This window comes from Microtus oregoni, unplaced genomic scaffold (genome assembly GCF_018167655.1).
Source record: "Microtus oregoni isolate MIOR12 unplaced genomic scaffold, Mior012 000008F_ref0000371, whole genome shotgun sequence".
NCBI lineage: Eukaryota > Metazoa > Chordata > Mammalia > Rodentia > Cricetidae > Microtus > Microtus oregoni.
The window spans coordinates 28359425-28380653 of NW_024543067.1; the positions used below are offsets into that span (position 1 = coordinate 28359425).

The 21229-nt window shown below is 37.5% G+C and overlaps 1 protein-coding gene across 2 annotated transcripts in view; it reads right to left on the reverse strand.

The window, feature by feature from the left end:
- Nucleotides 1-21229, reverse strand: part of Cntn5 (contactin 5) — a 1138775-nt gene that overhangs the window by 865087 nt on the left and 252459 nt on the right. For both annotated transcript variants that reach the window (XM_041657731.1, XM_041657730.1), the window contains one exon: nucleotides 4522-4658. The gene's annotated coding sequence lies outside the window, so the exon portion shown is untranslated. The remainder of the gene's footprint in view (nucleotides 1-4521; nucleotides 4659-21229) is intronic.

Here is a 21229-nt window from a genome sequence, read left to right on the forward strand (position 1 = left end):
CTTTCCTTCCACATACTCCCTTCTCTTCCCCTCTTATGTGTTCTCCCCTCCCTCCCTATTCTCCCCTGCATGTTTCTCTTCCTCTTCTCCTCATTTACTTCTCTTCCCTTCATTGATATTTTATCAGAGTCTCAAGAAAGTTTTGTTCTTCTTGGTGAGTTAAAAACCATGGTACTTATTTTATCACAGTACAACCATCTGTTAAACATTTTCTACATACCAAACCTCAAATATATACATTTCTGTATATGTCACTGTGTATACATAGATGTAGTTATAGATATGCTCTATCCCATCTTCTCACACTTTTTCTAAAAATAAGATATGATCCAATTTATAAGTGAAGAAACCCTGAGGCTCATAAAAGTTAACACAATAGCGGGATTTTTAAAGATGACAAAATGATAGAGACTCACTCCAACATTACCTCATCTCTTAGCTGTAATCTTTTCATTTGCCATTTATACCTCAAAACATAGAGAAAGTAGAATAGTTTTTAGGAAAGAGTCCACACCTATTAAACATTTCTTTTTAAACCTGGAGTTTCCCCTCGGTCCTAGTACAGACATCAGCAACATTGTAGACTGACTGTTCATGGAAATAAAGCCCCAGATGTACTGTCAAATGGCCTGGAAGTGTTCACATCTCTGGTGAGTCAGGCTTCCACCATTGCTCATATGCTCATGGGATTGGATGTACATTGCTATCAAAACCTATTATGGAACATTCATTTTGAATGTTTGCCATTCAAAAGCAATACTTCTGAGCATTAAAATGTATAAAAAAGTTTTGCAAAATTGAAGTGTAAGTATTTCTGATTAAAAATGTGTGTGCACATGTGTGTACGCACACACATCCTTGCTTGCACGCATGCATGTGCCCGTGGCCAGAAAACAACTATGGAAGCCAGCTGTTTCCTTAAGCCATGTGATTTCTAAGGACTTAGCCCAGGTCATCAGACTTGGCTACAAGTACCTTAATCCCCTCAGGCATATTGTTGACCCTTGTCAATAATATTCTTCCATTTCAATAGTACCTTGCACATAATGTCCACATTATTTACCTAGAGCTTTTATTAACTGATTAGATTTCATACCTTACATGACAAAATGAAATACCCTTACATTAACTATAGTGATTGTATGCAGCCAACTTCCAGCTGGGTCCCATCATATTCCGAAAGACTTTTGTTCCGTAAAGCCTCAGCACTCTGTCATGTCACCACGCTGAATTCCCAGCTTCTTCTTTTAAGTAAACTCCACTTTCTTTCCACCCTTAAGAAGTTCAGCTGACAAGCGCATTCATTCCCCAAAGTAGCCCAGATGAACAGAAACTAAGAACAACTTCACCGACTACACCCTTTCTCCTCTAAAACAAGTAGAAAGAGATAAACTCTGACTGGTATTGTATTATCTTCATGCTATGAAACACTCACATCAACTGACTAGCAACTTGGGGAAGAATTTTGAGTTGACCTATACAGACAATTTTATATACTTCATATAATAAATTTCTAATAAAATACTTCAAGGCACAATTTTTACGAAACAATCATTAAGTATAGTTAAAAACAAATTATTACATTTTACAAAGTGCAGAATAAGGATCACTTTATCCTAACCCCTACAAGGGAATCGCAATGTTAGTAGTGCTATGTACCGTTTGTGAGGGAACCAACCCTTCTCCCACCTGACAATCAAGAGTTGCAGTTCCTAGTTGCTCTTGGTGCATGTGTGTGGAAGAATATTGTGGTCTCCAAAACTGCTGATACATTCTGATATTCACTCTGACTGTTTCCATGGATTTTCCTTTCAATTTCATTTTTCAGGAATGAGTTATATACTGTGAACACATTCACAAGTAACAATGATATTTGCATATACAAAGCACAAATACTTAACAAATACATGAGTGATTTCTTCCAAAAATGTTATGCGATTTTCAAAAGCGTTACTAATGAAATTTAAATTCTTCAGTTCTGGAATTCAGAGCACCTTGTTACTCTCCTGTTCTCAGCCACTGTACCTCCAGCTACATGCAGTAACGCCCAGTTTATTTTCATTAGGTAATGAACAATCCTGCCAATTCTGAAAATCTATAACCTCAGAGCCCTAGGGACCTCTCCCTAATGGAAGGAACTCTTTCTCTTGGGCCTGGGCCAATGACTGCTGGAGACAGTTGTGTAAGTTATCGAGGGAGTGTTTTATTCTCAGTGGCTGAACTTAGGACCCCTTTTAATATGTGTCGCCTCTTATAATGGCTTAGCTGGTATGTCGAGATGAACTGCCAATGAGTCCCCTGAATGTTTTTTGTGGTTGCATAGACAGATGACATGTGAGTCCGCGAATGGAGCAGACTTTATTTAATGTGACGCTGTCACCCAAGCTCATCAAATCCATCAATTCTAATTCACTTCTGCCTCTTTGGAACATTCAGCCCAGCTCATCTGTTCAGATTGTTTTCATTCTGCCGATGTGCTTTTCAATTAGCTGCTCAGAACGGTACTAAGAATGACATGGCCAGAGTGAACCCACTGCACTCTGCCAAGCCAAGAGCCACAGCTTCCCTGTTCAGTGACTGGACCTCCGTGTCCCCATTCTCAAAACTCAATTTAATAAGATGCCAACAAAATCCTCTCAACAAACTGTGATTAGAGTTCTGTTGAACTCCACAAATTGAATACATTAGGGTTGACACCCGAGGTGATGTACCAGGTCACAGCTGGTCAAGACACTCACCACGTCTCGTTTCCATTGCTAATACGAGCGGCGTATATTTAGATTCCATCTTTACCCCCATGTCAGTGAGCTCTGGGCTCCCTCTCACACCACAGCAGCTGAGCTGTGTGCTGTTGCTTTTATCCCCCGAACTTGACAAACACCATAAATTATTTATTTCTTCCCTTACTAAACTGAACTAAGGAGTCAGGATACAATTTACTGTTCACAGGTATTTCAGAAGTAGAATTTTAAAATGGATTTTGATTTATGAAAATGATCCTATGCTTAAACAAAACAAAATGATACACAAGATATAACACCTTTACATTCTATTTACAGACAGAATATGGATTGTTGAAATTGTTAACTATTTTGTTTTTGTTGCATATTCTCAGATAATTTTTACATCTCTTAAAGGCTCAAATAAGATGATTGTCTTTAAGTTTTTCCAATGCTGTAATGAAATGATGTGCTAATTGGTGGGAAAGTTACATCCCAGAGTTCTGTCAGAAACATTATGCCTCCTTCCCTGTCCTTTCTTTTTCGATTTCCTATTTACTTACCTATTTTTTTTAATGATAAAAGTCATGGTTGCTTTACTTGGCAGATTTAATTGATGGATACCTCATCTAGTAAGGATCTTTAATCAACAGAAGAACTGTTATAGTTTAACATAATCCATGAAAACTTCAAGAAATATAAACCCTTGAGAATCTGCATGTGTCTGTAAGATGAGGGCTAACTGCCTGGATCACAGGTCACCCTGCACTGTCCTACAGACTCTTCCCAGTGTTGTCACCTCCTCACTCATAGTCTGCCTGTAAAACTCTCAACCCACAGGATAGACTGGGGAGAGAATCTCTAGTATTTTGATCAATTTAATATTTAGAGAATTGAAACCTTTAAATTAGTTTGAAATGATGCCTGTTTTAAAAACAATAATACAATAATTCATTCTTAATTACATTTAAAATTTTTATACTGATTACTTAAAAATATATAATCATCATTCAATTATTGACACAGAGCATTCCAATAAATTTGGTTTGAAATTGTCTATTGGTGCCTACTTAGTCATGGGTATTAGACATGTGTTTATTCATATATTTTAAATAGTGTAAGATTCCTACTTTAAGGACAATTACTAAGTTTCCCAATGAATAATTTTACAGTAAACAAGTCTAGTTAATATCTAGTAACATGTGTTATTGGGTGACACGGAAACAATGCAGTGCTCTTGAACAAACAGCACAACCGCATCCTTGTACAGGAGATGCCTGGCTCATATGCTTGGTGAGGATACCACTCCCTGTCTGTCACCTCTTGCTCACTTACCGTAATCATTATCTTCTACATAAACAACCAACAAGTACAAAATGCACCTGCCAGAAAGTCAGACAATGACTGAGAAGAGCGCATGATTCTAGGCTACACATTATTCTCCTGACTGTGGCCAGCTCTCTGGGGCTACCCTTTTCTGCCTGCCATGCTCATGCGAACCAAAAACCAAAATGAAAGCGCTGTGTTTTTGACTGCAGTATTTCTGTAATATCCTAGTGCTTACTTTTACTCAAAGTGTTTTTACTGCAATCACAAAGCACCCCCTCGACTGGCGTCAATGCTCAGCTTCCTGAGACAGTACCAGGAGTGAGGAGCAGCTGAAATTACATGAGCTTTTCTACGCTGGGTTTTGAGTCAAAGCTGAAAGGACACATGGCTATTCTGTTCTGGGTTTCCAGTCAACACTTTTATTTTTTTCATTTCCAACAAAAATGTTTCAGAGAGAAAATAACAGCTGTACCTGTTTTCTGAATCAGGGTCCAAATCACACTCCTCAAAAGGCGGCAGTCTCTGTAAAGTAACCCTTTTGTGGTAATCACACAGAAACGAGGCACTGCAGGACTTGAGTGGCATTAAATAGCAATCCTCCAAAGATACCTGTTAAGAAAGTGTTGGGAATGTGAATAAGAAAGACTCCTCTGCAATGTTTTCTTTTAACCCGAGCCCATTATTTTTATTAAGTGTTGTAAGCAACGGCTCTGTTTAATGATACTTGGAATCTCAATATTTACTCATAGACACAAATGATGCTGCAGGCTTTTATCTGGGCTGACCTTTCTTACATGATTACAATAGTTAAGGAGCCATTCGCCACATCACTTTATATCAGCATTTTCTCAATTCCTTAGTTTTTAAGAGATACTTTATATTTTATGCTATCCCAAGTATTTGTGAAATTTTATTTGATGTTTTATGTAAGGGTTTTTAAATCTAATAAGCCATTTACAGCTATCTGAACCATTATGTCCTTGGTTCTTAAGTGACCTAGTGGGAATTTACTTGTTTGAGGGTGTATCTATTTTATGTAATTTAAGCAAAGTTCATGCTTTAGTAGAATTCTCCATTTAATGAAATGGTTTTTGTTTATATAATATGTTTTTGATAGACCATTTAGAGTGTTTTGAGGTCTGTAATCAACAGTCATGGGGAACTGATATGCTAGTTTGAACCCAAATAGCAGCAGCCCAGAGACACAGGTAGGGCTTTCATGACAGCTGTTGGTTTAAGGCAATGAGGAAACACACTCCAATTTCATGGCTGTCTTCCAGGAGGAAGCCATACCTCACTCAGCAGATAGTCAGCCCTTATGTTGTTTTCAGACTTCCTGCTTTCCACTGGTCAGCTATGGCGCACCTCTATGAAAGAGGCCTACTTTATTCATTCAACTGATTAGCATATTAAGCTTATCTAGAAACACTTCCATGTCACACTCAGAAAAATCACAGGTCCGAGAGCCTTCAGTGGACACAAGACTTCAGTGGACCATAATGTTTTCTTACTGTTGCACACGCTACACAACTTTATTTACATAAAACATAACCATGTTCCACAGTGGACAATTTTCAGGCTGGTTTCATTTTTTGTTTTTGTTGTTTTGTTATGTTTTGTTTGCTTGTTTTGTTTTGCTTTTTGCCACAAGGTTTCTCTGTGTAGCTTTAGAGCCTATCCTGGAACTAGCTCTTGTAGACCAGGCTGGTCTCTAACTCACAGAGATCCACCTGCCTCTGGGATTAAGGGTGTGCACCATCACTGCCTGCAGGCTGCCTTCATTTTTATACTCAGAATTGGTTCATTCCTCATGGCTATGTTACACACTTACCGATCCACTTGCCCCCCCCATCCCTCCCACCCACTTGGTATCTTAGTATCTTAGTACATTCTTGAGACCTGCCTTCTTGAATTCTTCATTTTTTTTCCTAGACAGTGCAGAACCTCCACAAAACATTAAAGATTCCAGATTGATACAATTTTCCTTGCGTGTTCTCCAAAATAAAAACAGCTAACTGTAGTTAGGAAGCAGGTACTCTGCCTTCCCTGACCCTTCTGGAAGACAACAGTCACAGTCCTCAGCTCCTCTTGCTGTTCTGCTTCTTCACCGTGTGGATGAGCCCACTGTCTTCCCACAACTGTGAAGCGCAGATCTGACAGCCCCCTCAGGCTTCTCATTCTTCCTCTCTTCACTTATTGTCCAAATTGTACTGACTGAACCTCTGTCGACCTCAGATCTGTTCCTACTCCATTCCCATCACTACTGTGCTCTAGAAGGGCATTTTCACGCTTGCCATTGAATCTGTCACACTGCATCCAGAATGACAGCCAATCAGAGAACAGGAGGAGGGGTTCCTACTCTTCCTTATATGAACTTTTATTTATGTGTACTCATGAAGCAAATCCATTTTAATATATTTCTTGAATCTCCATTATGTTCTATGCTATGTACTGAAGCCTGAGGACTAAAGAAGGCAAGAACACAGGGAATAATCATTTTATGACTTAGTGACTCGGTGAGATACTAGAACCTGCAGCCAGTTCTAACACTGTGTGATGAGTTCCGTAAAAGTGGTCCTGTCAGGTGCTATGACATCACAGGACACCCCCCAGCCTACTACCGTGTCACCAAAGAAGACAGTCTTCAAAAACAAATTCTAAAGAGAAAAAAAAACCAAATCAAAATATATATGGTCCATAGTTACATACAGAGAGATGAACTAAGTCACATGTTCATGAATGTCTGCTGCATTAAAAATAATTAAAATGACCCTTGAAAGCAATGCTAATTATAATACCATTTTCAGATTTCTGTTAAGTGACCACAGCTCGCAAAGCACATCCAGCTCTATGAAGTCAGGTAAGCAGAACCCACTATGACTCAGTAGGTAAGGAGTGTTTGCTTCAGAGGGACTATCACACCGAGAGCATTGCAGTGTCTGTGCTATAGTCTGGAATAGCCCCATTCACTTCCTTCCTCTGTAGAAGCAGGCCCTATCATCCACCATTTATGAATGGGCACCATGGATTGTACACTGAGCGCAGGACTGTTCAGACATCCAACTTATGTCAAGTGTTCTCTTCTTTTTTTCCCAAGGATATTCACAGCCTTAAGTGTTGATTAGCCCTGGTTAACCATCTCTGATATGCAGTAAGTCTTTAATGACACCAGGTGGAGCATCGCAATTCCAGATTAACTACCTCGACTCGTATGATTTGTTTCCCATCCTGCTGACACCTGTTTGGTACCAAACCTGCCTGCTCAACTGTGGAAATTGACAGCTGGTTCTTCAGTGGGGAATGATGGGAACAGAAGTCAGGTGAAAACGGCTCATTAGCAATGAAATGGAAAAATCTGCAGACTTCCCTAAGGACATCTTGGGTGATGTGTCTGTCTCCTAAAATTACCCAAAGGAGAGTTAATTATAAAAATAAAATAGCAATTTTCAATAGTTTTAGAGGTTCGTATGATGTGATAACATCATATTTAATACAGAGATTTATGTTTTCCTCAGGTGACAGTTTTATTTTGATGTAAGTTTTAACATAAAGGCTGAAGATAAATCCTCGGATAGCTTGGTTGGCTTTCAGAGGGTGGTGCAAGAAGAAGTAACCAAGACTGGCAAGTTGTCTCTTAGGACTCTTGTCACAGAGTCTGTATGAAGTCCCACAGTCCCTTTAACTCCAGTCTTCAGCAACACCTCAAGAGAACAGGCACTAAAGCCCATGACAACTTGATCATGCATATAGACATCTTTATGTCCCATTTTCTTCTGGTATATTAATAGTTACTAATAGGATACTTATCTGAAATATTTTTCAGCTCTGTGGGCTTTTAAACTGTTTAAGCCTCTTGTATACTAGAATGCTTGAATTATCAACAGATGCAAAGCTTTAGACTTGGGCTTTATTATTATTACTTTATAGAGTTATTTCTATTATTTAATGGGGGATACACACATCAGGATGTATGTGTGTGACATCAGAGGACAGCTTGCAGTAGTCAGTTCTCTCCTTTGACCACGTGGGATAAGGGGATCAGGGTTTTCAGACTTGTTGGCTTGTACCATTACACATTCACCACTTAGCCAGCAATTGAAATAAAGATATGGTGCTTTTATAAACAATGCACAGAGGAAAAATGTCATAGGATCCGAAATTAGGTTTGGACAAGGTCTTCACATCTGCTACAAAGTAGTGGCGGTTAAACCATTCACAGAAAAAAATTCTTATAGTAAGCCAATTGTCATGGAATATTTCCCAACTATCAAATTACAAAGATAAACTACACTTAATAAATGTCATTGTTATGTTGGTGTTTAGTGGTGCATGTCTGAAATCCCAGCACTCTGTAGGCAGAAACAGGAGGATTGCCATAAGTTTGAGTCCAGCCTGGTCTACATGGCGAATTCCAGGCCAGCAAGGACTACTGAGCAAGAGACTGACTCAGGGGTACACCAACCAACCAACCAACCAACCAACAAACCAAACAAACAAACAGCCAAACAACCAAATAAACAAAAATCGCATTTCTGACATACAAATCATAGCAATACAAACAGCATGCCATAAAGTTTAGTATGTGCAAAAACAAACAAAATAGCTGTACAAGGTGGCTCATGTAGAATGAATGGCTTTCTCTTCTTCAGATAGTGGCTATTGCAGCGTGTTCTTATGTTAGAAACACGGACACAAGAATAAACCTGAACCAAACCAGCAGAGTTCTAAAAATAAACCTTTCTCCAGGCTCTTCGGCCCTTGTTATCTTGAATCCTTTCACACACATTTATACTTTCTTCTGAACTTGTTCATTGCCTGGTGACCCAGGGTGTTGCCATTAGTGACAGTCACACTGGTAGGTCTGTCACTATTAGTTACAAATTCTATTTAACTTCAAGATAAGTGGAATTTTCTCCTATAATCCTTCTTGGCATCCTCAGTGAGGAAGGTCAGAAGGCTACACACAGTGGATACCTAAGCCAAGAATGAACATGTTGTTGAAACATTTTATTCACAATACCATGAACTTCTAGACCATCCCTGTTACTACTGTGTGTCACCGTTTACCACATGTAACTTCTGTCTGGGAAAAAAAACAAATAACAAGAAACAAAACAAAACATTTTTTCTCCATAAATCCAATATCACAGAACAAACCTGCCTTGCAGTCCAGCAAATCCCTTTACAAGAGAGGAAGCAGGTTGCAGTGAGGTTTTCTCAGACTTTGTTCTCTGCAGAGTGCAAGTCTGTGCAGGCATCAGGGCTGGCAAAGGTGTTTCCTGCCTTCTCCCCACAGGCACCAAGGCTGTGAGCACTTGGGTGTCCAGGCAGAAATGGCAGGCGGGTACTGGTAATGAGCTAACACTTGCGGAAAGTGGGCCAGCGGCCTGGAAGCATGCCAGGGCAGAGAGTCGTTTGTTTCGAGGCTTCTGGGAGCTGGGTTGCTGCTGTCACCATCCTCTCCAATTGCTCCTAACTGGACTGGGGGATTTGCCTCATATCATAGGATAAATCGGTCCTTCTTGAGTTGGGTAAAAAGAGGAACTTTGAAATGTGGAGACTAATTGGACTTCTTTGGCTGTTATGATTTAGATTTCTGTAATTCATAAAGATATACATGTGGGAGGAAATCATTTGAATTAAAATTAATTTTCTAATCTCCTCCTGCAGAATTATCTTTCCTCAGGAACTGGAATATATTTGAAAATTTCCAAATGCAGATGTACATAACTATGCATTTTTAACTCTATATGTTACATTTAAAAACTTCAGCATATATCAAAAATATCATATTTAAGAAATTCTTCCAATCTAAGAAATGCAAGAACACTTCAGAAAAATGTGAAGATGACTTCATTATCTCTCTGTTTTCCAGACCCCTGGTATGAATTTGGCCCTGGCCATACGGGTTAAAAGGAGTGTGGTTGATGTCTTTCTTGAGGATGGGGCAACAGAGGTTTGATTATTGGCAAGCTGCCTGACAGCATCAATGGCTTCGTGATCTGCAGAAGTCATCAGCTTTTATCTCAGAAGGTGGTTTACTAATCAGTTTGTCAACATCTCTAGAAGGCAGTCAGCGGCCTTGAAGCAAAACTTTGACAATTTTTTTTCTTTCAGAATATTGGCCACCATCAGGAACTAACCCTAACACTGCTAAAATATGCTTTAATATGCAGTTAAAATAATAGATATCAGGGGTTTACTTTACAAATTCATTATTCGGGTTCACACTAACACAGACCCACAGACAAATGGACACACACAGATACAAACAAACACACAAACACACACACACACCTTTCTCTAAGATACCCAAGATAATATACTTTTTACAATGTGCACTGTATTAGCAAAAATTATTACTAACATTACAAGAAGCCTTATAATGAAAAGAAATTAGGTAGTTATAATGGTAGGAATCAGTCAGGAAACTAGAAAAGGAACATAGGAAGGGGAAAGAAGAAGTACTGGGGAATCTGAGAATATCGAGGCCATGTAAGTGACAAGAGACTATGGGACATGGAGGGTGCAAGTGTGTGTGTGTGTGTGTGTGTGTGTGTGTGTGTGTGTGTGTATGTGTGTGTGTGTGTATGTGTGTGTGTGTGTATGTGTGTGTGTGTATGTGTGTGTGTGTGTATGTGTGTGTGTGTGTGTATGTGTGTGTATGTGTGTGTATGTGTGTGTGTGTGTGTATGTGTGTGTGTGTGAGGGACTGGTGGTGGAAGAAGGAACCAAGGAAGGGTCATCATCAAAAGAACCAAAGGAGGAAATGCCAAAAGAAAGCTGCCCCATTATGTAACAATTAGGAAGAATGAAAGGAAGATGATAGTCACATTTAAATATATTCACTGTATGTTTTCTCTTTGAGTGCATTGTTATAAAATATATACTGTTTTCTTGAAATCACTTTAAATAAAGTTAAATCATATGATATATATACATACATATATACATAATTATATATTATGTATAGTTACAAATCTAAAATTATAAATTCCATATTGTAGATATTCTCCATATATGTATGTATGTACTTTCCTGTGCCCTCTTCATATACTCTATGTTAGAAGCAAAACCACACAAAACAAAACACAAAAGCTTTATTTTGCCTCACTTTGTCCTTTGAATTGTCTGCTGATTTGTCCAACAGTTATTATTTCTGCGCTTCTGACTCAGAATTAGGACCCAATTTTACCCTTTTCTGCCTCCAATTCTGAGTTCAATGTGGCAGTTTTCTCAAACAAGAAGGCGGCAGTGACTCCCAATACCCTACTCCTGCCCTCCCTCTCCCACTAGACTTGTGCTGGAATGCAACCTCTTTGTAACCTCCCATCTACAAGTCCACAGTGCCAAACTTTGAACATGAGCATTTGAGAACCTCTTTTTCCTGAAAAGAAAGTGGTTTCCATGCTAACCCCTCTTTGCCCATTTGAGCTTTTGTGGAAGTTCTGAAGCTAGAATAAATTAGTGAGTTGGTATGTTGATCTTAAAATTTACGATTTGAGTGAAAAGTTAATAAAAGTATCTTGATGACAAGGGGCACGAAGACGCATGTGGAATTCTCAGGCACTCCCCTGAGAATGGTGGTAATGATGCGCACATTTACTCGTAATCTGTTTCTGCTACTGACTTAGACCTTGGCTTCACCTATGGTTGCTGAAGATTATTTAGTTCAAATTTGACTTCTAACTATTAATTTATTTTCTTTGAAACATAAGCGTGGCGGGGGACAAAAAGCGCTGGAGACCTTTTTCATTTCCCTGTAGCCAGGGGTTTATGTCTGAAGCTGAGTACTCGCACCTCAGACCCCTCTGGGCTCTAAACTGATTCCTTCTGAGCCCCTTCCACGAAGACCATCTTTTGTGTGGCCTCCTAGAAGAGTGACCACTTTTATTACAGTCTCACTTCCACCTTTTTAACAGAAGACATCATACCTCCATGGTTCTGACTCTCATTTTGTTGCTCTGTAAATCCGATAAAATAATTGCTCTGAATTCCATTTCCACTATTTACCATCGAGTTTGTGAGTAGACCAGTCTGTAATATTCATCGAAAATCCATTTAATCTTGTTTAATATGCTAAGGATCTCATAGTATGTATCTTACAGCAATCCAAAACAGGATAGATACAATGAAAGGGCATGATATCTGTGCCTGGCATAAAATGTACAGCTACATGACAGGACTTGGTGTGTTGTCTGTTTGTTTGTTTTGAGACAGGCTCTCTCTATTATGTAGCTCTGGTTGTCATAGAAGCTGGCTATCCTAGAACCTCTTCTAGAACATGCTGGCCTCACATTCACAGAGTTCACCTATCTCTAATCCAGAGTTCTGGGATTAAAGCCCTGTACCACCAAGCAAGACAGAAGGTAACTTCTGGATGACATAGATGTCTGTATCTCATGTAGGCAAGGTATTATTTCCTGTGGCTCATAATGAAGTAATACACTACTATGTTTACAAGAAGTTTACAAAGAACACAGTGCTTTGATTTCTAACACTAACGGGAATTAACCTCAAACAATATAAGGTTGGTGAGACGGCTCAACAGGCTTTCACATGGTGAAAGGAGAGAACCAAATCTTACAGGTTATCCTCTGACATATGGTTGTTCATAGCCTCACAATGTATAAAAAGTCAATAAGCAAATGCATAAATAAACAAACTCACTTTTTGCAAAAGAGGATATCTAAGCTATTTATAACACATACAAAACACACAAGTAAGTAGTTGCATGATTTTTTCAAAATAAGGCATGATGTCTTTAATCTTGGTGCTCTGCAGTGAATTTTTCCTTTTAGAATGTCACTCCATTGCAATTTTTGAGAAAGTATGTATGCTACCGTTATATAATATCCAATTGCAATTCTGATTTTTATTTGTAGGAATGATATAAGGCATGTCTTTAAATTTCACTGAGATTTATTTACTGCATTTCATATAACATATTTCACTTGTGAAGAGTAGTCAATTAAAGCATGAACTGTCAGACATTTGACATTTTACTCCTGGTTAAAATATAATATTATTCACCAGCCATGTGCTGTGCTATCTGTAGACATACTTTAAGCATTGAGAAGACCTACAGAGAATTTGGCAAATTATATTTATGTATTGCTAATAAGCCTAGGAAATATGTTCAGGCACATAAAAGATAAAAAACAATATTTCTCAATCATTCTTTGCAGTTTTTGGAACTATCACAAAGTGGTAGGTATTGGTATTATTTATATATGTGGACTATAAATTGAGGTCTTTATTTCATGGATGTATAGATACAACCTCCAAATTATGTTCAAAATAGCTTAAACCTGAGAAATTTGATTATTAATTCTATGTCTAATATATTTACTACTGTATATATCTTGATAAAGATGTTGCTTCTCATTAATAATTAACAGAAGAATCATATGGCAACATAATTATCTAAACCAATTTGACAATGCATACTACAATAACTATAATTTCTCAATTGCTCAGATATCACCTCCTGAGACAGCACAATGCATTATAAACCAATGAGCTTCTGATGAAAGCTGTGCCATTGTAGACAGGATCTACTGTGTCTCTGACCCAGGTTCTAGTTAGTAGACAAGCCAGCCCTTCTCAAACAGAGACCTCTCCCTGTTCTCAGGCCTGTGTGGAGAAGCAGTTGCTCAACTTATCTTGTTGCTAAGATTGATTCCAGGGTCTTGTGGACACTCTGACGGCAAACTTTCTCTGAGTTTCAGTTATATCCCTGGATGTTCTTGAGAAGGGGCCTTGCATTGCACCCAGGTTCCTCTTGCCTCTTCTTCCCCAGTGCTGGAATCATGGGCCTCTACTTCTTGGTCTATAGAATATTATGTTAAATATAATGACAGCACAAAGGAAAACATCTAATTTTCTTAATATCACAATACTATTATGTGAAACTCATAAGATATTTTATAAAGCTCTATATTTACTAAATACTTGAAAACAAACCCTAAACCCAACACTAAGTTATATTTATTCTTCTTGGAAAAACCCAAATGAGAGTGTTTTGCATTTAAAGAACAAGTGCCCAAGGGCAGTCTTAGGCCTAAAAATGGCCAGAAAATATTTATGTTAGGAGTTCTTTAGTCACCTTGAGAAAAAAACAAAACAACAAAACAAAAACTAATGTAATTGAGGATATTCTTTTAAACATGAAGGCATATAGAAGCAACTATTTATTCATGAAATCTTATAATTCTGTGTTTCCTCAACCTATGAGCAGGAAGTTCAGGTGAGAACCACACCATGGTCTATTTGAAAAGCCTTACAGAGTTGGTCTGGGATGGAGGTGCACTTGCTCCTCAGTATCTAGATGATGCTAAGTTGTTTCTCTCTATTAACCATTTTATGTTAACAGTGCATCCCTAGAATAAGGATGTGATAATGACATTATAGGAAAACTAAATACAATTAGAGAATGGAGCTTCCTTTATATGGATATAAAATTACAATGTTTAGCAGGCTCACTGTTCAGATACATGATATATCATGACCCAATGAGAACAATGCTAATTGTATTTGCTACTTAAGCCTAATCGACTTGTTATATAATTAGAAACACAAGAAGAAAACAGGTCTATCTTTATCTTAATATATGCAGAGAAATGACTGTCATAGTTCCACAGAGAATGACCATGTAAGTTGTAATATATTTATACAAATCAGAAGTAGAGACTATGGAAATATCCAACTAAATTCATAAATCTCAAAATTCTTAAAAGTGTTTAAAAAAATTGTCTCATGCAATACCTCATATTTTGCTATTCTATTTCTATCAGTTCAAAGCCAGACATAATTACCTGCATTATATTGGACAGCTGTGGGCTATCTTGTTATACCTGCCTTTAAAGTTATGAAAATATTAGATTTTTTAATTGATATGGTAATTACAGTATATATATATATTTAAAACTCATCTTAATGTACAGTTATTTAGAATATATCTGTATACAATATACCACAATATAAATAAATAATCTATATATGTCAGATATATTATGAACAATTTCCAGTGTAGCAATTGACATGAATTATAATTAATTCTATGACTAGGCATTTAGAATGTCTTATTGGATATCTATTCTTATCAACTTTTAAAAGATTTTGAATAGTGTTCTCTACAGCTGGACCTACACACAAATCTTCATCTTCTCTCTCCTCAACATCAAAATCACCCAGCTGAGGTTAGACATGGCAACCTGGGTGTAGTTCTGAAGAGGGGTACTTCCCCATGATCTTGTCTTTCCCTCTGTTGACCATCCCTACCCAGGGCTAACGACAAGAGAGGAGAAGAAAAGGGGCCTCAGTTTGGGAAGGGCTGGCTTGTCCCTTCTAATCAGAACCTGGAACATAGAAATAACAGATTCTGCCCATGATGCAGCAGCTCTCATTGGAAGCTGATTTATCATTCATGACATTTTCTTGGGGGTTGATATCTGAACAATTGAGAAATTATAATTATTATGGCACACATTGCCAAATTGGTTTAGGTAATTACTATGTTGCCTTATGATTCTTCTGTTAATTATTAATCAGCAGCAGTGTCTTCCTCTAGATACATTTAGTAAATACACATATGTATGCAGGCATACATCTGAAGTATAATTAACACTAATCAACTTGCGCAGATTTGAACTATTTTGAATATAATTTGAAAGTTGTATTTATATAACCATGAAATAATCACTTCAACTAATACTCTATGAAAATTTCACCTTATGTCTTTTTAATTATTTCCTGTATAGCCTCACTAAGTAACTTAGAATCTATTATAGATTACTTTGCATTTATTGACTTTTTATATAATTGAATCCGACATTATGTTCTTTTTGCCTGAAACCCAGAACAAAGATTTTGAGAAAAATGTGTAAATTCATAGCTAATTTCTCATTATTTACAAATGGTATTACATACAGCGACTGTTTGTTAATATATAAAATAACTGCCTACAGTTGGCAAAATTAGATCCTTCATACATACCTGTGTGCGATTTGTTTTACGACTTTACAAGAGTAACTCATGTATTAAACTGCAAATATTTAAAGAATTTTGAGAATAATTTAGAGTTTCATTACTAACAGTCACTTATCCAACACCCTCAAAATATGAAATACAAAAACCAATTTGATCTCTGTTTTTTAGGATATTTTCTGGGACTTGGTGTAAGTAGACAGCATTGAAACAGGAAGCAACTGTATTGATACAAAGAAACTGGCATACCAACTGTGATTGACAGGCATGCCAGGGTTAACAAAGCATGGCTACTCCTGTCTGCTGTGTTCCAGATAGTTAAATATTAGAGTCTTGGCCAGTTTTAGGACTGCACAAGCACACAGGAGAACTACAGATGTTCCTACGGCAGCATGCACAAGATATAGAGAGCCCTCGAAGAACTCGAGTCTACAGTCTGGAGAACCACTACTGGCTGTCCAGTTCTTTACTAGAACCTAGAGAAGAAATGTAGAGTGGAGTAAGGACCCTGATGGAAGACTACGAACTATGCTTGAAGAGTAAGCCAAAACCTATGTGGTGGTCCACTTGACAAACCTCTGGAGGAATTGATGTGAACCAGGAAAAAACACAACATTTTAGTTATGACACAGAATCTGGAATCTCAATGCATTGTATTTATGATTTACAATATTCAGCATTGTTGAAATAGGAGCGGCGGGCCGCTTCCCTGCCGCCCCAGCTCCCAGCCGCCTGACTAGCTTATGAGGAGCTGCGGCGGGCTGCGTTTCCGCCCAGCTCCGCACGGCTAGCTTATGCCCCTAAATAATTACACTCCATAGTAAGGAGCGGCTGGGCTGCATTCCGCCGCCTGCCCCACCTCTATGCATTTAAAGAAATAAGAGAATGTGACTGACAAAAGTGATATAATAGTTAATACAAAGATGCATAAATGAATGTGCCTTACTCTAAAAGACTTTCATTTTATCCCCCACTAACAATAAGGAAAGAAAAATCTAGATAGCTGATGGATGATGGAGTTTTCTAACAATTAATTGTTATGCCTTCAAAAGCATATCTGTACTTTAGAATGGGAAAGTTTTATACGTGGCTAGATTAACAAATCATTGGTGTGTTTAAAATCAAGCCCAATGTCGCCAAAGACATTTGTGAAACTGAGGACAACTCAATACCAAATTTGCAAATCTGGGCTGGAAATGAAGATGCACATGGGAGTAACGTGGAGCAATGAGCTCATGCAGAGTGGTCGCGTCCTCTCAGGAGAAACACAGAGTGCAGAAGGGCATACTCAGAGCAAAATCAATACTCAAAGAGATGATGAATGGATGTTTTCTCTGTTGTTACTTCCATTCACTCTGCAGAAGATAATTGCGTTCTTGACTTCCTTTTCTTGTGGTACTTTTTTGTTTTCTATTTCTATAATATCATGGTTGATTATCATTAATTGTCGTACAGTTAGGCTCAGACTTCGATTACCAAAGAAATAAGAAATAAAAAGAAATAAGGTCTACCCAAGGTCTTACAAGATTTTGGAACTTAAAATTTTACTTTATCAGACTAAAACTGTGCACCATGCAGTTTGTAAGAAGTTCTCAATACATCCCTACTAAGGAGAGTTTATTTATATTTTTGCACCTTTTTCTTTTACTTTGAGATTTTAACAACAACATCCTTACCAGTGGAGAACACTGGTATTCTATCTACAATGAGAAAATAAAATGTCGAGTTGTTTCTCTGCTTCGTCTACTTTAATGTGAGCTGTTCAACAATCCTTTAGTTGCATGTTGCTATGAGCCATTCTGAAATTGTAGAAGAATAAAGGAAATATGTAGTTCTGATTGAGTTAGATATTTGGATTTATGGTTGGTTCTAAACAGAAACAGAAGACAACGCCTGCAGAGGAAGAGTGCCTTCACTGTTCTCCTTTATCTTGATAGCAAATTAGGTTTTCATTTGAATGTTGATTTCTTTCAGAAGACTTTGATGCATTTTAAGTTGATGCAGCCGTGCATGTTATTAAAGCTAGGAATCATAAATTATTCCTTAAATCACTGAGTCTTGGGAAAACAGAGAGCCAGTGAATGACATTCCACTTGAATATTGATTTGGTTTCTGTGAAGCCTACACTGGTTCTGGCCTGTTTGGCTCCAGCAGGTCTAAATGCTTTCTAATTTGTTTGAAAATTGCGTGAAAATATCCCCATGGCCCTCTTGTAAAATATGACAGGCTGACATTTTCTTTAATTACAAGACCCAATCTGTTTAATAGCATAAAATTGGCCTCCAATCTGACAGGCCTCCCCTTTAAAATCAATGGTTAGACTCTAGGGCACCAGCTTGGTCATCAAGATCAATATCAGAAAAAATATAGCTTGTCAAGACCTCTCAGCCTTTTATTGATTCAAATGTGGAGCTGCTCGGAGACTGAATAACAGTGCTGGTGCTCAGATCCAACAAGCAGAGGCTTCGTGCCCGAGTTTCAGTTTGGAAAGATAAACCAGTGCTAGATAATACAAGCATACTGAATTATACAAGGCATGATAGTAGAAAAAACTGTGAGGTTCAGGGAAAATATATACATACATATGGCACACGTTTGAATATATATTAATATTTGAAAATTTCATGCATGATATGTAATGTATCTTAAACATATCTACCCCCCATACTCTTACCCCCAACTCCATGGGACCCCCAGCATATCCTCCCTTACCAACACCTTTCTTTGATATCTTATGTTTTAAAATTAATTTCAATATGCAAACAGCACATCAAAAGTGTTAATTTGGGGACATTGAAGAGAAAGAGCAAACCAATCCACTGAAATTTCTCTGAAAAGTTCTCTCCCTGATATTCAATAAGGAAATTCACTGCAAAAAGAAGGGAAAAGTTACTAGGAAGATTCTTTTCTAGTTTAGTGCAGAAGGAACAGACTGTTCCAGGCGATTAAATGGGGACAGGTCTTGATTTTCCTACTCAGCTTGTTGAAGAATTAGGCTGCTATCTCGTGATCCTTGTCTAACTCTAAGGTAAGAAGCACCCATCTGTCAGTCAACAGCACTTGATGATCCACTTCATCAGGCTTGAGGCAAGAACTGTGGTGGCCCTACCTTCACTCTTGCATGAATACCAACAAGGAAGAACACAGGTTAAACCAAAGAGAATGGAAAAATGAAATAGACCCACAAAGTGCTAAATTCAAAATCTGCACATAGGTACAAATCAAAAACAAAGACTTACTACTCTTTTAAAAACATAAACATTGGGTACTTACCACCACTGAAAACAGCACAGAGTCATCAGGACCAAGATACTTATTTTGCCTCAATTAACTTTATGCGCAGAAAAGTGAATTTTAGATTTTGAAAAGAACATATCTCAACAATCATTGTTTTGTGATAACTTAAAAACATTTTGGAGTAATTTAGGAGTTTGTGACTGCCGTTAGCAGGCCACCAAGTGTCTGGCTGCCAGCTGCAGTGTTAGGCACTCCTTCCCTCACCTCATTTACATACACAAGTATTTTACAATTCCTCTGTATGCATGTGCAATATTTGATCTATGACTGTACTCATTTTAAGAATGCACAAGACAGAATGTACAGTTCCATAAAGAAAAGAAATGAATCTAGTATTTGACAACTTAATTCTCCTCCTCAATGTGCAGAGAAACTTAATATCTTACATTCAGCTACTTAAATGCCATTTTCCCACTGAGATTCTGAGCTGTATGCAGTTTATCCTATCTTAGAGACCAAAGAAAAGGCTTTTCTCTTTGTTATTGTGATTGTTATTGTTTTTGCAGGTAACCCAAAGATTATAAGCCATTGAGGACAAGCAGAAATTATAAGCTTCCCTTTGTCCACTGAGGAAGGTTACCTACTTTGCTGTGGAGTCTTTAAATTGTCAGTTTACAAGGAAGTGGTTTTTCTCCTCCTTAATCTTGCAGACAGCTGAAATTCAAGCCATTTTTAATATAACATATCAATGAAACAGACTTGGAATTCTCTTCTTATTTTCATAAATCTGAGGCACCAATAACCCAGAAACTTTACTAATTCTCAAATCCTTTCTCTTCATTCAATTAAAATTTTACAGACCACCAACTTTCCTTTCTAGTTTTACCGTGACATACGTTGCTGAACAGTCTTCTATTCAGAGAAACGCTATGCCTAGAGAATATTTCCCCTAATCCTTTCAATGCTACAGACTGATTTATTTGTATATTTGCTTCCACACATAATTCAGTGAAGGAGACATAGCCTGGCGGAAGCATGGTATTGCTTACTGTGATTTATTTTGCTTCCAAGGGAGGGTAATAGTGTCTACCAGAGATATGTGTTCCACTCTATTACAGTTATGTTGGATCACCTGAATCAGATCTCCCAAAGAATTTATTAACATGTATACTTAGGTAGTCACTGGGTAGGCATAGAGAAGTCCAACAACTCAAGAATTTTACATCAGATCTTTGGGTGAAACTAAAATAACTACTGATGAACCCATTTTTCTCTTGCTCTTTCTCACTAGGTAAACTTTTCTTCTTGGTCAAGTAGAATACGATCACAGAAGGAGTCCAAAGTGACCTTCAGTTCTTTGTCTGTATAAATTCTTTCTATACCGTATAACAGACAGTGTTCACACTATGATCCCCAAAGACACAACTGAAACACCCTCAACAGTTTTAAAATACAAAAATATCAAAATCCTTAAAATCTAAACTATTTGAATAGATAAAATGCCACAAATTATGGGAAAAAATATAAAATTAATTAGAAGACGTATCTTGGATTTTTTATAGTAGTTAAAATTTATAAACACAAAACTAGAATGCAACATTATCTAGACTATTTTACACAATAGAAGAGTAGTAACACATATATTTTTGTAAGCGTATATAGTCTGTTGTGTTTGTGACAATTTCTTGAATATAATACAAACAAATTAACTCATTCATACTAGGTTAAAAATAAAATTATATAAATGCATGTCACTGTGTTCACACTTATACATATGGTTGCTTGAAACACTGTGGTAGACAAACTGTGTTTGAGGCTTCAACCTAAATCCTGTCCAGGTCTCTGATATATATATATATATATATATATATATATATATATATATATATTTCCCAAAGAGCTCAGATATCCCGAGATGTCTTCTTTCATCATGGACAATGCACAAATATGATATC